Here is an 11,503-nt window from a genome sequence, read left to right as displayed (position 1 = left end):
TAAAAACTTCAATTAAAATACAGCAGAAAACATTAAAAGCTAGAACAAATTTAAGTGGACCATTAGGAATATCGAGTGATAGAGTGCTAAATCATATATGTCTCTGGTTTTGTTTCTCTAGAAAGCTTCATCCAAACACTATGGTTATTTAAAGTGATGTACCAGTCATGGCCCAACTATGGTTGAGTCATCGTTTGAGAGCCTTAACAATTAGGTAAAGACACGATTTTGTAATACTATTCTCCATTGTTTGATCTGATATGGTAACCTTCAATTTTGAATAATGCTGATTTTCATGTTTACATCTTGTTCTATTGCACCCAACCATGTCCATAACTGAATGTACTAGTATATGAAATATATTTTGACATTTTAAAATTACCTACAATAAGATATTGAAAAAATATAACAGTAATACATTTTAGGAACACATTGAATTACTTTATTTTATTTTTATTTATTGAAGAAAATATTACAAATAGTTCTCATATTTTAATAATATGACAACCTTTTCCCCAAATCTTTATACAGTATAAATATCACAATCATTAACTTTACTAGTGAAAAATTTCAGAAATCTTATTAAGTATTGTATGGTAAATTTTATATCTTCTTTTAAAATGACTTTATTTAGAGATTGAATGAAACCAAAAAATATACTTCTATTTTATTTTATTAATCAAGTAAAACCATAAAAAAACACATTCACAACACAATTACTTAATTTATAATGCAACAGAGAAACAAATGGTTTTATTTTTATTATTTCAAACACATAATATATTTTAAGAGGCGACATACAAATTTTGGACTACGCAAAGAAAATATGAAAACCTTTGGACCAGCTGTTAGCTAACATTTGAAAAGCAAATTAAGCAGGTTTGGAGTATAATTCGGCAGATGGAGAAAATGTGATCATTGAGGGAATAAATTTTCTTAATCTATCATTTTAAGTTAGGTTAATGTGCTCTCTGAAAATACAAATTTTTTTTTCTATAACATGCTCCGTACTAATATCAAATAATATCTTTTCAAGTATTTTCTGATTATACCTAATCTAAGTGAAGGTTAATGGAATTTTATGTGTATATAAAATAAAAGAAAACTCATATTTATTTTTTAAAATAGGTGCTTATATGCTATTTTTTTAGATTATTAAGGATGTGTGTACAATAAATAAAACTTTGTCCGACAAAATGATATTATTGGTGCAAATTTTAGCTCAAATATATGTGAGTTAAAATCCAGGACTTGCCACTTATTACATTGAGATCATGAATTATTTACTTATACACTCTCAAACTTATTTTCATAATTTATACAATTTGGATAGGCATACATATCTATTGTAAATGTAAAGATATAAGATATTTTTATTTTCTTGATAGGCATTTGTATGAATGTGTTCATGTATGTGTATGTATTTCTATTAACGTAAAATAAAATGTTATGCAAAGTAAGTAATAAAATATCTAATGCAATAAAATGTAAAATAAATGCCATTTACATTATATTAATTTACTCAGTTTAAAATATTTCCTCCTCCTTTGCTTCCCATTTTTCTGCTTTGTTATGAAAATAAAATCATGAATGTTTAACTAAATCCATGATCCCAGAGAAGACAAAAGTGGATATTTTCATTTGTTTTCTTGTAATTATATGAGGCCACAATATTTTAATAAAGTAAGATGTTGGGTCGAGGAATCAAAATTAGGAGAACTGAGAGTTTTAAAATTAATATCATTTCCTAATCCATTAGTTAAATACCGTGATTTAATTTATCAAATTCATGAAAAACAGAGTTCTTAGGAATTCTTTTTCATCTTTGTTCATCCAAACTTTCTCTACTGTGTTAGCCTGGGTTGATTACAGAAACAAATTCATAGATGCTCCTATGTGTGTGAGAGAGCTTTACATAAAAGAACAATTTTCTATTGAGTAAATATCACAGCCCAGTCCAGATCAAGTCCATAAGTCCGATATTAACCCACATGTCCAAATACCTGTCTATAAGTTCCTCTTTAGACTCACAAAACACATGCAATGATGCTGAGTACAGGGAGATCACAGGCCAGTGGGTGGAAAGTTTTGTGGATCCAGTGGCAGTGGAGACATCAGTGCTGGTGTGGGTCTGCACTGGCTCCTCCAGCTCCAAGGACCTGGCTGCATCAGTGTAGCTCTATCTTGCTGTCAACAAGAATGTCTCAAGGGATATGAAGCAGAGAGAATGTCTGTCCCACCTCCAAGGAGGAAGATAGGAGTTTATAGAATCCTCAGGAAAAGACCATGCTCACACCTCACACAAAAGCCTTATTGATAGGCTAGACTCCACCCCTTCACAAGTTGACAGGAGATTATGTAACTGTCATATCTAGTATTAAATTAAACATTAAAGCAAACATACTCATTATTTTGTTCTCATATTTTCATATTGAAGACAATGGCTACATCAGTACAAAGTATCATTTCTTAAACTTTTGATATATTTCACTGACTATTCATCATTAATCTCATTACTTACATATGACACATATCTCCCAAAGAGGTTATAAAATACAAAACATATATAATCATTTTTATCTCTTTTATAACTGTACAAAGTTATTAATTAAGAGGGTAGAAATTCATACTTTAAGAATCTAGCTGTTTTCGTCTCATTTTTTTTTCTGGTTTGCATCTATCACAAACTTACAAAGTCATATAACCTTGAGGGGCTAGTTCTATTGTAGTATTCGCGCACCAGCCTTAAATATCACAAACAAGATAAATATTTGGAAACACTCACTTGTCTATGCCGGGTCATTTGGAAGAGAACTAAGTGGACAATATACTGAAAGAGATCCATATCTGTGCCTATTCCAAATAAAATTGACCCAACAATATGATAAAATTGCAGAACAGCATCATTAATATCATATACAAGTAAAACTTTACTGAGGATCATTCAACTGTTGCAGCAGTACATTGACAAGATGCTCAAGCTATTGATGACCTTGAGAAAAATGGATATCCCAGAACACTACATTGTGCTGATTCAGAACATGAATATGGATCAGGAAGTTGTGGGAACAAAATAAGGGTATATTGCATGGTTTAAAATCAGGAAAAGTGTGAGTCAGAGTAGCATCCTCTCACTTATATTTATTCCATTAGCATGCCGAGCAAATAATCAGAGAAATCGGATTATATGAGGAAGCATGCAGTATCAGGAGTAGAGGGAGACTTATTAACAACTAGTGACATGAAGATGACCCAACCTTGCTTGCTGCAAGTGTGGAGAACTTGAAGAAATTGCTTGTAAAATCAAGAATTTCAGTCTTCTATATGGACTACAACTTAATATGAAAAAGACCAAATTCTTCCAAATGGACCAGTAGAAAACATCATGGTAAATAGTGTGTGTCTGTGTGTGTGTGTCTGGGGTGGGGAGGGCGGGATTCCCTAAGGATAAGAATTTCATTTTGCTTCCATCCACAATCTATGCTGATGGAAGCAGCAGACAAGATACCAAAGATGCATTGCATTGGGTAAATCTGACACACAAAACCTCTTTAAAGCAAGGAGATTACTTTGATACCTACCCAAGTCATAACATTTTCAATTGCCCTATATGTTGGATATTGAACAAAGAAAACCAATGAAGAAACAATGCATTTGAATTATGGTGCTGGCAAAGAATATTAAGAGTCCAATGGGCTTAAAGAACACACTGTCTTGGAAGTAGCACGGTCAGAATGCTATTTAGAGGAAAGGATGGGAGACCTTGTCTCATGAACTTTAGACATGCTTTCAGGAGAGACCTGTCCCCAGAGAAGGACATCATGCTTGGTAAAGTAGTGGGCAGTGAAAAAGAGGAAGGACTTTGACCAGGTGGATTGATGCAGTGGCTGCAGCAACTGGTTTCAGCATAAGAAAGATTGTGAGGTTGGCTCAAGATTGTGCAGTGTTTTGTGCTACCATGTATTAGGCAGCTGGGGGTCAGAATTGACTTGATGGCGTAGCAAAACATTTCCAATCATATTTTTAAATTTTTTATATTAGGACTTGAAACATTGCATTTAACTTTACAGATATATATTACTACACATATACATGGTAAAGACATAAATCTTAACAACTATTCCCAGATGAAGAACAGTTGGATGACTATGGCATTTTGTCACTCCAGTAATAATTACTTGATGGCTCTGTATCATCTGTGTTTTTTTCTGGAGATGATGATGATATTTTTTAGTTAGAAAATGTAAAAATTCTTAGTATGGTCCTTTTTCATTTTTTATTTTCTTTATCTATTTCAGGATACCATATTACTGCTTCAATGGTCTGCCTATCAAATTTAGAAAAGTGATCAAAGTTTGAGGCCATGTTTCAAGTGACTGAAGGTCCTGAAAACTAAATGCAAATTCAGTGTTTTTCAGCAGTAAATCACAACACTTAACATGTATAAGTGATCCTATGAGCAGCTCACTGAGAGAAAGGTTTGCTCTGGTAAAGGCTTATAATCTTGGAACCCAAAAGAGTAATTGTGTGCTTTCCTATAGGGTCTACATGTTATAATTGACTGAATGAATGGCAGTGTCTTTTAAGTTTTCAAAGTGAATATTTGAGAATGATAACATCAGTAAACACAATACAACAGAATACAATATAACATTGTATGGATCTCTCTCTCTCTCTCTCTCTCTCCCTCCCTCCCTCCCTCCCTCCCTCCCTCCCCTTTCTCTTCTCCCTCTCTCTATTCATTAAAATATATATATATATATAACATTGTATGAAGTACATACTACCAACTCTAGCATATACAAACAATGGATGGTCATAAATGAAGTTTGTCATAATTGGAATACTTCATAAATTGTAGACTGCCTGCATTTTCACAACTCAATGGCATTAATTATATTCATAATTCTCTGCAATGACCAACATTATTACTTTTTCTTCTCTATTTTTGTTTAAAGTTGTATGTCAGACAGGGTTCACTAGAGAAATAAAACCAGAATGCTAATAATTATATATATACATATATATGTTAATAAATATATAAAACAGTACAAATTGCTCAGTGCAACTCACTCTCATGAGACAACTGTGAGACACTGGCAGTCCCTCAAGTCTTGAGGGTCGCTGGGTAATCCTCTGTAGAGCAATTCAAGCTATCGGGCCACAGGCAGCAAACAGCAAGGCAGGTCACCAACAGTCAGCCAGATGCCAGGGTCTGACAGTGTCCAGCCCAAGAGATATAAATTCCAATACTCTGATGAAGCGGGTCTTGAAGGAACCTCAAATTACAGCAACATAGTAGTCCACAGGTTAGGTGTCCCACAGGTAGTGTAGCTTACAAATTGGGGCACAGAACAAGCAAGGCAGCCGCACACTGGTCTGATGATCAAAGAGCAAGAGACAAGAAATGCAAGACTCGCCAAGACATTTATCTCTCTGTCCTTCAATTAATCCCACATGTGTTTATCGGCCAGGTTGGCACAATAAACGATAACTATCTCAAGTTGCAATAATCCCCGGGTAATTTTTAAAGTCACTATTTTGGAGGGGAAATATTTTATTTCTAGACTAGAAGTCTTTGTTGCTTAGTTCATGTTCAGGGAGAGTTTTGAAAAAGACTCTTCAATGGCAAAGTGTAAAATATCGAGAAAAAAACAATATTTTTCTTTAAAAAGTACAAATGGATATTCGATGGGCATATTTTATAAGTAATTAGCCATTTTGTATTGATTCTTGAGGTGAAAGTTTGGCGTCTTCATGGATCTTTCCTTAGCATGATATTTGATCTGGACATGTTTGTGATTTTCAAAAGAGAATGAAAATCCCAACAAGTGAGTCCATAGGTAACATCATGATAAAAAGATAAAATAATTCTTGACAAAGAATTATTTTAATTCACATTTTAATACTCATGGAAGTAGCAGTCAATAAACTAAATTATGCATTATATTGGGCATATCTGTTGCACAAGACCTCTTTAATGTGTAGGAAAGCCAGGGTGTTATCTTGAGTACTAATGTGTGCGTTGACTCAAACCATGGTATTTTCAGTCATCTCACATAAATGTAAAAGTGGATTATTGAATCTAGAAGATGGAAGAAGAATCAATGCATTTAATTATGTTTCTTCAGAAGAATCATGGACTGACAAAAGAACAAATAAGTCTGTCTTGGGAGAAGTAGAGTTAGAATGCTTCTTAGAAGTAATGATGGTCAGTCTTCATCTCAAGTACTTTGGTCATGTTATCAGGAGAGACCTGACAAAAGGCATTGAACTTGGCAAAGAGGAAGAGCAGTGGCAAAAAGGAAGATAGTTAAGGATAAGGATACTGCAACAGTGGGTTCAAACATAACAACAATTGTGAGGATGACACAGGACCAGGCAATATTTCTCTCTTTTATACAAATGGCCTCTCAGGAGTCGGGACCAACTTAATAGTAACTAACAACGACAACAGATTATCCATATATGTGAATGCTTTTAATGACCTAATTTCCCAAATAAGAGGAAGCAGCTGGTCAGGTATGTATTTCCCTCATACACCTATCCAGTTTATTGCACTGTGGTGGCTTGCATGTTGTTGTAATGTTGAATCCAATGCTATAAGGAAAGTGAATTAGTTAATGCAGTTATTCAAGCTAAAGTTTGTAAAATTCCAACCAAATGTCTTTTGTGTCAGGAGGTGTGGAAAGAGACTTACAGGAGTCATCTATTATTAATTGTTAGCAGGATTCATTGACTTGGAATGTTGCCATGTATAAAATGAGCCCTCTGAGAAACAAGGGGTGGAGATTTTACTACCAGCAAGACCCAAGAGTGTAAAGAGTGATCTGGACCCAAGATCCACACACAGTGAACCTTCTAGAATCTAGATCCAGAAGAGAGCTGTAACATCTGAGAAGTGGCAAAGGGGCAGAATGAAGACACAGATCATGAGATAGACGATCGACTTCCCAGTCCACATTGAAAGTTAAGCCAAGTGCTTTTGGGCAAGAGGCTGGCTTGTGGAGCAGGGTGTATCTAAACAATTAATTTTAGGAACTAGCTTTATTGTCCACAGAGGTAGAGCTGAGTGTAGTCTGGCTTAGATTTTATTGGAGTGGGGAACCTCTGGGCACTTAATTCTAGTAGCTGAGTGTGCAGAGGGAGACAGATGAGGCTTTCTACTGTTGTATAAAGTTACAGTTTCAAAGCCCATAGGACGGTTCCATTCTATCACATAGGGCTGTTTGAGTCAGAGTTGACTCCACAGGACTGAGTTTTTTGGTTTGGGCTTGAGCTGAATGCCTTCGAGTTGAAGCTTACAGTGCAGTGTCATGCCCTTTGGTCATTTGTTAGTGGTCCTGCCAGAATGGTGTAACATGTCTTGCCGAACATCTATGTCTTCAGCACTTCTCAACTGTATTGTGACATTAACTTTTTTAATAAACCTTGTTATTGTGAACATAGTGAATTCTGTGTGGCCATTGTAACTGAATATAGAATCTAGATGGAAAAGTATAGAATTCTTTTTTTGAGACAGAATACATACCTCAACAATATTTTAAATAGTCCCAATATTATCCATGGTTAATTTTTAACAGAATTAGCCTACACAGATATGCTTTGGTGGGGTGAGTGGTGGAGATGGGTGTTGATGATGTGCTTCCCAAGATTAGTTAACAAAAGCCTTAAATATCACGTAGAATATTACCTAATGTAGTAATGAAAGATGAGCCTCCTAGGTTGAAAAAGACTACAGAATTGTTGAAAGAATGAGTTCAAATTTACCAATGATAATAAAGATAATGCAAGGCGATATGCATGTTTTTGTATACTGTATTTTGTGTTACCAAATTGAAGCTCACTTTTTGGCAACTATCAAGAGCAACATTTTGTACATCTCTAGCATATTTTTTCTCTAGGAATAAACATATTATTTATAGGGCTTAAAATGTTTTCAAGTAGTGTACATTGCTTTTCTGGCCTGCCTAAATCTCAAGGTTTATGGAAGAGAGACGACTACCTGCTGTCAGTTCTTCAAGTAGCACCAGACATAGTATAGTAAGCGTTCATAATACTGTGCGAACAGGATCTGCAGGGCTTCCTCCAGGACCAGAGATCAAGATTCCACATTGGAATGCAAATTGCTGTCTTCATGTATGCTGATGAGCCAAGGAGGGCATGGAACAAGGACAAGTAAAAGGTCTATAGAATTTTATTACCATATTTAAGTTGACTTTGTCATATGCCAGTGTGTACTTGGTTGCTAGAAATTGATGAATGTATTCCTTAGTTCTGCCATAATTTACTCTGACAGTTTCTGGTATTATTTTTTAATTTCTTTTTGGACTCTGGTGCAGTGAGTTTTGCATTTGGCTATTAACCTCCAAGTAAGCAGTTTGAAACCACTAGCTGCTCCATGAGAGAAAAAGGAGACTTTGATTCCATAAAAATTTTGTCTCAGAAACTGAGATAGTTAAAGTTTATTGTGCCAACCTGGCCGATAAACACATGTGGGGTTTTCATGAGCAGCACAATCAATAATTACTTAACACTCTTAAACCTTTTTGAATGCTGGGTTTATTCACTGCAAACATAAATCAAACAATCTAAAAATAATTCAAACTACTAAGGATAAAAGTATTGGAACAAGTGTGAAAATAAGGGCACAAGAACAGCCCTCTTCACACGTATCATTCTAGCATCATAGTCTCAACCAGCATTGCCTCATCGGTGTACTCACCTCGGGGGGAATTGGAGAGAGCAGGGGTTGATGTCTCCTTGGTCCCAGCTCTCTGAAAAGTCAGGGTCTCTACCCGGGTTTTTATGGACAGCTTGGCTGACTTTTTGACGTCTTCACTGTCCCAGTCAAGTCTTGTGGGGTTTCTCCACACTTTAGGTGACTTGGCTGGCTTTTGGGTGTTGGTCAGGTTCAGCCAAGTCCTATCGGGGTTCCCCACACTTTTGCGGTGGCTCCTTGGATCTTCTGTTGGTTCTTGGCGATGGTCCAACTTCTTGGCTGGGCCTTGTTGTCACACTTTATTTCTTCTCTAAAATAGAGTTTCTTGTGTTTGTTTCTTTTGAGGTGGCTCAACGTCTTGCAAGAAAGTTCTATGGTGCTTTCATCAGGGGTTTATTGAAGGGTGGAGGAATAAACGCCTCAGTGAGGCTCGCTCTTCTAGTTCTCGTGTCGCTTGCTTTGTGATGATTGGACCAGGGTGCAGCTGCCTTACCAGTTCCCTGCTCCAGCCTGCAAGGCTCACTACCTTCAAGACATCCCTGAGGAAAAGCCACAGGGACCTTCCCGATGCAGCCTTGGGTGCTGGAACATCCGTGTGGAGACCCCTGCCAGCACTAAGATGCTTGCAGGCTCACTGATTCAGCTTATCTCCTGCAGTCGGCGTCACTGCGTGTGTTTTGTGAGCTGGAGGAGGACTTTGTGGATTGGTGTCGGACATATGGGCGAATGTTGGACTTGTGGGCTTGGACGGCACTGGGTTTGGAAGTTTTCTTTCTTTCTTTTTTTTGCAAAAGCAGAAAAAGGAGTTTATTAGCTAGCTTGAGCTAGGGCTTCCTCCCTCCGCTGCCTGGCTTAGCGGGGATGTAGTGTCCAAAAGGAATTGTCGGAAGTTTTCTTGATGTGCACTTACCCTTTTTATAAAACTCTCTCTTATACATGAGTTTCTGTGGATTTGTTTCTCTAAAGTACCCAGACTAACTCAGAAAGCAAGAGAGGTAGTTCTACCCTAGCCTATAGGCTTACTGTGAGCCATGATCAACTTGATACTAGTAAGGTTATTATTATTAAAATTTAATGTTGTCTCAAAACCAGATACTTTTTTTTAACTGAAAAATTTACCACATAATATCACTAAGAGATCTATACAAGAACTTTTATAAAATAAGCCTTGTCTGCCAAGGCCTCTAAAAGACTGGTGAAGGATTCATAATTTATCCTTCTGCAGGGAAAACTTCAGTAAAAGACAAAAGATTTATACAAACAAAAGAAAGATGTGTGTATATATGAATATTGTATAACTTTGAAGTTGTTTTGTTTGTTTGAAAGAGCAAGCTATACTAAGATCCTACTTAGGTAAAAATTAATGAAATGAATAAACAAGCACAAAAGGAAAATAAAATTGAATAGAAAATATTGGAAAAACTAGTAGTGGTTAACTTGTTTGGACATTACTATTCTGATTTTATTTTTATTCTACTTTTGAAGTGGTCTTCAATGACTAAATGTACTGTGTTACTAATGGGAAAGTATTTTCAAAATACCAAAACAGCATAGTGGCTAATACAATTTTAGGAGCTTAAAATAAGCCATATAAATATGAGAAATCAAAGCCATTAAATAAGTTTCAAAATATGCATATTATAATTTTATCTGTTTTTTCCTTCTTTTGTTATAAAATAGTCAGATTTAAAAATGGAAGGAAATAGTACATTATATAAATGAAGTATTCATAAAAATTTGATAAAATATTATAAGTAAAACAATTAATCTTCTTATAGAAATAAAAACATTAAAGTAAGATTTGCAGAAAAATTCCAGTAAATATGTTTAGACCAAATTCCTCATTTTTCTCTGATTGTATTGGCCATTCCTGGAAGAAATTTTAGTATTTAACTTAATTTGCAGTATTATACTAAATACCAATCATATTAAAATGTACATATTCTTATAGGAACACATTTAATTCAGTAAAAAATAGAAAACATCATATTTGATTGGTAATGTACTCCAAATTAATTAATTGTATTTGCAAAGATTAACAGGATGCTACAATTTAATTTCAAATTCTATAAAAATGAACTCTTCCATTTTGTAATGATTTATAATCTGTCATATTTACTATTTGAATTTTTTCTTAATTTATTCCAAATATTAATATAGAAAGAAGTTTTCTGTAATGTCTGTAAATACATTTTGCTATCTGAGAAATAATGTTGTGATTCCTAAAATACCTTTGTTAGTGTAATGCTGTGCTTTTAAGCCACTTCTGTAGTACCTACTTTTGGGCATGCGAAAAGTGAATTTACTTGTAGTAAATAAATCATGGTATTTTCCATTATCCATGTGGAATTTGGATATTGAATAAAGAATGCCATAGTAGAATGGGTGCATTTGAATTGAGGTGCTGGAGGAGAATTTTGAAAGTACCATGGACTACTAACAGGGCAAATCGTTCTGTCTTGGAAGAAGTAAGTTCAGAATGCTACTTACAGGCAATGATGACCAGACTTTGTCTTACATAATGTGGACATATTATCATGAGACCCCAGTCCCTGGAGAAGAACATCATGCTTGGTAAGGACAGTGAAAAAGAGGAGGCCTTCAGTAAGTCGGATGAACACAGTGGCTGCAGCAATGAACTCCAGCATGGGAGTTATTGTGAGCATGGTATAGAACCATGTTGTTTTTCATTCTGTTGTGAAAATGTCGCTATGGGGAGGAACCGACTAGATGGCACCTAACAACAACAACAAGTGACTTTCTCTATCATATCTGATAATG

The 11,503-nt window shown here is 35.3% G+C and overlaps 1 non-coding gene across 1 annotated transcript; it reads right to left on the bottom strand.

The window, feature by feature from the left end:
- Positions 1–9,885: 9,885 nt before the first annotated feature.
- LOC142441908 (U5 spliceosomal RNA) lies at positions 9,886–10,003 on the bottom strand. The gene has a single exon (XR_012783187.1). It is a non-coding gene; the product is annotated as a U5 spliceosomal RNA (small nuclear RNA).
- Between the last annotated feature and the right edge of the window lie 1,500 nt (positions 10,004–11,503).

This window comes from Tenrec ecaudatus, chromosome 2, assembly GCF_050624435.1.
Source record: "Tenrec ecaudatus isolate mTenEca1 chromosome 2, mTenEca1.hap1, whole genome shotgun sequence".
NCBI lineage: Eukaryota > Metazoa > Chordata > Mammalia > Afrosoricida > Tenrecidae > Tenrec > Tenrec ecaudatus.
This window is presented reverse-complemented; position numbering and strand designations above follow the sequence as displayed.